Genomic DNA, 5,555 nt, shown 5'->3' on the forward strand with positions numbered 1-5,555 from the left:
TTCCTGCCTTTTTAATACCATGTCAGTGTAACATAGGTATTTATTTTGCTCATCCCTGTGAACTGTGCATTTTTGCTGCTGGATGTGATTGTTTGGTTTCAGTTAGAAACGTCGTAGATTTGCTGTTTGAATATGCCAAGGTGGGAACTTTGACATTATGTACGTCTCACAAATCCTACCTGCATACCAGTCAGCTCTATTGATGAAGACGATGTAAAACTAATGTAAACTACAGTTTGCATTTCCCTGAAAACAGAATATTGTTTTTAAGAGGGTTAGAAACAACCAATGGGAAAGGCACATGCTGCTTTACGTCTTTAGGTTTTCCTTGTTCAAACTTTCTTGGCTGGCCGGGCGCAGTGGCTCACGCTTGTAATCTCAGCACTTTGGGAGGCCGAGGCAGGAGGATCACGAGGTCAGGAGATCGAGACCACGGTGAAACCCCGTCTCTACTAAAAATACAAAAAAATTAGCTGGGCGTGGTGGCGGGCCCCTGTAGTCCCAGCTACTCAGAGAGGCTGAGGCAGGAGAATGGCGTGAACCCGGGAGGCGGAGCTTGCAGTGAGCCGAGATTGCGCCACTGCATTCCAGCCCGGGCGACAGAGCGAGACTCCGTCTCAAAAAAAAAAAAAAATCAAACTTTCTTGGTCACATTTTCCCATCTGTATTCTTTTTTATTAAGAAAACAGCTTAGGGAAGCTGAGGTGGGAGGACTGCTTGAGCCCAGGAGTCCGAGGTTGCTACAAACACACCATTGCACTGTAGCCTGGACAACAGAGACCTTGCCTCAAAAAAAAGAAAAAAAAAAATTCTACTTGTACCTTATTCCCTGTGAGAATACTTATCAAACTTATCTAAAAAAGAAAAATAGGAACAGCCATATGCAAAGTCAGCCCAACAGTAAAGGACATATTAGATTAAAATACATTGCGGCCTGGGCTCAGTGGCTCACACCTATAATCCCAGCACTTTGGGAGGCTGAGGCAGGCAGATCGCTTGAGCCCAGGAGTCGGAACCCTGTCTCTACAAAAAAAAAATACAAAAATTATCTGCCTGTTGTCCCAGCCACTGGGGAGGCTGAGGTAGGAGGATGGCTTAAGCCCAGGAGGTCAAGGCTGCAGTGAACCTTGATCATTGCCACTGCCACTCCAGCCTAGGTGACAGAGTGAGACCCTGTCTCCAAAAAAAAGTGTATATGTATGTGTGTATATATAGCAAGAGAGAGTTCTGTGATCAATTGAAGGCAAAAACAATAACACTGAGAGGGGGCTTTGCTTCCCTTCCTGAAGATAATGTCATTGGGGTGGGTTCCTGTAAAAGGAATTTTCCAAGAGAAAAGAGAATTTTCATGACATGTAGAATCTTATCAAATCCATTTTACCTGCTTCCTTATGGTATGTTTATTCAAAGCACCTGTGTACCATATTTACTCATGTACACAGCATTACTGAATCTGGAAATTTTCAGTTAGGTATATTTTACATGATTCCCACCCGTATAACTCAGTCCATACAGTTCACAGTTTTCATTCCCTCATAGCAATGCAAAAAATTTTGATGAGTTACTAGTACTAAAACTAGTTAAGTAAAAGATGATTCTTAAGAATTTCCAGGCCAGGCATGGTGGCTTACTCATGTAATCCCAGCACTTTGGGAGGCTGAGGCAGGCGGCTCACGAGACCATCCTGGCTAACATGGTGAAACCTCATCTCTATTAAAAATACAAAAAATTAGCCGGGCCTGGTGGTGGGTGCCTGTAGTCCCATCTACTCAGGAGGCTGAGGCAGGAGAATGGTGTGAACCTGGGAGGCAGAGCTTGCAGTAAGCTGAGATTGCGCCACTGCCCTCCAGCCTGGGCGACAGAGGGAGACTCCGTCTCAAAAAAAAAAAAAAAAAATGAATTTCCAGCTATACTAAAATGTTACTAATGTATCTTATATTTCAGGCATGTCTAAATCAACTTTTAGTATGCCTCAGGCATTTGTCACCAACCTTTTGTATTAACATGAAACTTAGAAAATTTTTGATAGAATCCCAGAGTTAAAAAGGTATTAGGGCCCGGCGCGGTGGCTTACGCCTGTAATCCCAGCACTTTGGGAGGCCGAGGTGGGAGGATCACCTGAGGTCGGGAGTTTGAGACCAGCCGCAACATGGAGAAACCCCGTCTCTACTAAAACTACGAAATTAGCCAGGCGTGGTGGTGCAGGCCTGTAATCCCAGCTACTCGGGAGGCTGAGGTAGGAGAATTGCTTGAACCTGGGAGGCAGAGGTTGCGGTGAGCCGAGATCGTGCCATTGCACTCCAGCATGGGCAACAAGAGCGAAACTCCGTCTCAAAAAAAAAAAAAAGGTATTAGGATTTTTGCCACTGAAGTAAAAAAGAGAAAAAAGATATCTATGAGAAAACTATTGAACAGTGACTGTGTTGTACCCGAGCAAGTTAGAGGAACGCCACACTTTGAGACGAATTTAAAAGTCCTTTATTTAGCCGGCAGCCAAGAGGTGGCTCACACTCGGAATTCTCTCGGATCCGAGAAAGGGGCTTGATTTTCCTTTATACTTTGGTTTAGGAAGGGTAGGGGAGTTCAGTTGCAACAATTCTACAGAAGTAAAAACATGCAAAAAATTAAAAAGACAAATGGTTACAGAGAAACAAACAGTTCCAGGTGCAGGGGCACTAAATCTATCATAAGATGTCAGGTATGGGGGCTCTGCCGGACACAAACTCAAGGCTTTATGGTGTTATCTCTTGAGCGAAATCCTGGGAACTTCGTACATTGCTTGCTTCAGTACCTTATCAGTTAATTGGACTCTTTGATATGTTGAGAGTCAGCTTATACAAGTTAACTCCTTGAGGAAAGGGGGTGGGTAAGGAGTCCTTGATGTCTTGTAAATGAAGGAACCAAATGGAGTTCCTCCGGCTTTCTCAGCTAAGGGAGAGCTGATTCACGTGAAACAAGGCTAGGTGATTAAGGGAGTCTGAAAACAAGGTTAGTAAAAACAAGGTTAGGTATTACAACTGCAAAGAATATTAAGTGAAATAAGTGAAGGAAAATACAAGCTCTTATTTTTTAAAAGTTGTGTTGGGGCAAATGTTAAATATCTTTCTTTCTCTGGACGTTATTAAGAAAGATAGAGTGATGTGAACGATAGGAGGCCCACCTGTAACCACTTAGCTGACATGTCCAACGATGGTTGAACAGGAAATCAGTGACATTTACCTAGGCTGTTTATTGGAATCTGACTAGCATTATTTGATTTGGCATACTTTACATGTCCAGAACAAGGCTGTTGGTGCTTGGCACCAAGAAATTCATGACTTTTTTTTTTTTTAACAAAGTCCTAAAGGTAGCATTAAAATGTCTTAACTGGAGGCAGGAGGATCACTGAAGCCCAGGAGTTTGAAGCTGCAGTAAGCTAAGAAGGTGCCACTGCACTGCAGCCTGGGTGACAGAGTGAAACTTTGTCTCTTAAAAAAAAAAAATTAACCATAAAAGAATCAAGTTATGGAAGGTAGCTGATAAGTCATAGAACTATGGACTGAAGTTGTGATATTGAGTGTTATATTTCTCAATAAAGGTTTTTTCTTTTAATACTGTATTAGGTCAAAGTTCAAGGTCTTAATTCCTTGAATTCCAATGTCCTTGTGAAATTTCATGTGATTAATTTAAAATTCCAGGGATCCTATCTAACATCACAATTGATAGATATAACAATGTATTTTGAGAAATCAGTTTTGGTGAACAGTAACAGCATTACTGATAATAGGCAACAAACACTACTGCATTTTATTTCTGATGGGCATTATAGGTGGTAATCCAAATGATTAATGATTTTATTGCTCTTTATTTTGTCTAGAACAGGTGATTTGACATAATTGTACTTTTTTTCTGAGAAGTTGGTAATGTACTTACTACTCTATTTTGTAGTTATACAATAAATCTTACTTAGCTGACAAGAAATTAGGAGTAAAAGCTCTGACAAAAAGCCTCTGCTGTAACTAAAATACTGAGATCATTCTATCTTAAACTTAACAGATGGGGAAGGGGTATATTTTAATGATGGAGAAATGATGCAGTTTGCAAATATAGTCAATAAATATTCTCAAGTGTACGTAGCTCAATTTCATTTGCAGCAGAGATAACACTGAAATGTCTATGGATGAGATTATTGGATAAGCTTTTTAAAAAGCACTGTTCTCAAGATAGGCAAGTGATTAAGAGCACTGACTGGGCCGGGTGCCGTGGCTCACATCTGTAATCCCAGCACTTTGGGAGGCCGAGGCGGGCGAATCACAAGGTCAGGAGATCAAGACAATCCTGGCTAACAAAGTGAAACCCCGTCTCTACTAAAAATACAAAAAAATTAGCTGGGCATGGTGGTGGGCGCCTGTAGTCCCAGCCACTCGGGAGGCTGAGGCAGGAGAATGGTGTAATCCCAGGAGGTGGAGGTTGCAGTGAGCTGAGATCGTGCCACTGCACTCCAGCTGGGGTGACAGAGTGAGACTCCCATTTCAAAAAAAAAAAAAAAAGCACTGATTGAATCCAGATTCCTTGAGTCCAAGTGTCAGATCTCTGCTTACTAGCTCTGGGATCTCAGATGTTTCATTGATTGGATTTCTTTGTGCTCATTTGTGTAAACAGGAATGCCCGTCTTTAAAGACTATTAAAATAAATGTGAGTTAACACACAAGAGGTCTTCAAAAAGTTGATGGAAAATGCATATCATGAAAAAATTATGCGGCCGGGCGCGGTGGCTCACGCCTGTAATCCCAGCACTTTGGGAGGCCGAGGCGGGCGGATCACGAGGTCAGGAGATCGAGACCATCCTGGCTAACACGGTGAAACCCCGTCTCTACTAAAAATACAAAAAATTAGCCTGGCGAGGTGGCAGGCGCCTGTAGTCCCAGCTACAAGGGAGGTTGAGGCAGGAGAATGGCGTGAACCCCGGGGGGCGGAGCCTGCAATGAGCCAAGATCGCGCCACTGCACTCCAGCCTGGGTGAAAGAGCGAGACTCCGTCTCAAAAAAAAAAAAAAAATTATGCATAGATTTCAAAAATTTTTGCAACAAAATAAACTCAACATTATAACATGTGTGAACAGGATCTAGTTTGAGGCACTAAGAAGGATATCAATTTAAATAGAGCCCCTGTCAGAACAATATGAATTCTGCTAAAACTGAAGCAAGAACAAACATCAAATTTATGGCAAAGCTTAGGTGGAAGAATGGTGCAATCACTGATGCTTTGCAAAACGTTTATGGGAACAACGCCCCAAGGAAATCAGTTTACAAATGGATAATTTGTTTTAAGAAAGGACAAGACAATGTTGAAGATGAAAGCTACAGCAGCAGACCGTACCACTTCGTGAGGAAAAAATTATCTCTTTCATGCCCTACTTGAAGAGGACCAATGATTAACAGCAGAAACGATAACCAACACAATATGCTTCTCGGTTCAGCTTTTGTAAATCTGAAAAATTAAAGTTGAGCACACTTTCCACTCAATGGGTACCAAAACCATCGAGCCCAGGTCAGCTGCAGACAAAACAGAGCTTT

The sequence above is a fragment of the Symphalangus syndactylus genome, chromosome 2 (genome assembly GCF_028878055.3).
Source record: "Symphalangus syndactylus isolate Jambi chromosome 2, NHGRI_mSymSyn1-v2.1_pri, whole genome shotgun sequence".
Taxonomy (NCBI): domain Eukaryota; kingdom Metazoa; phylum Chordata; class Mammalia; order Primates; family Hylobatidae; genus Symphalangus; species Symphalangus syndactylus.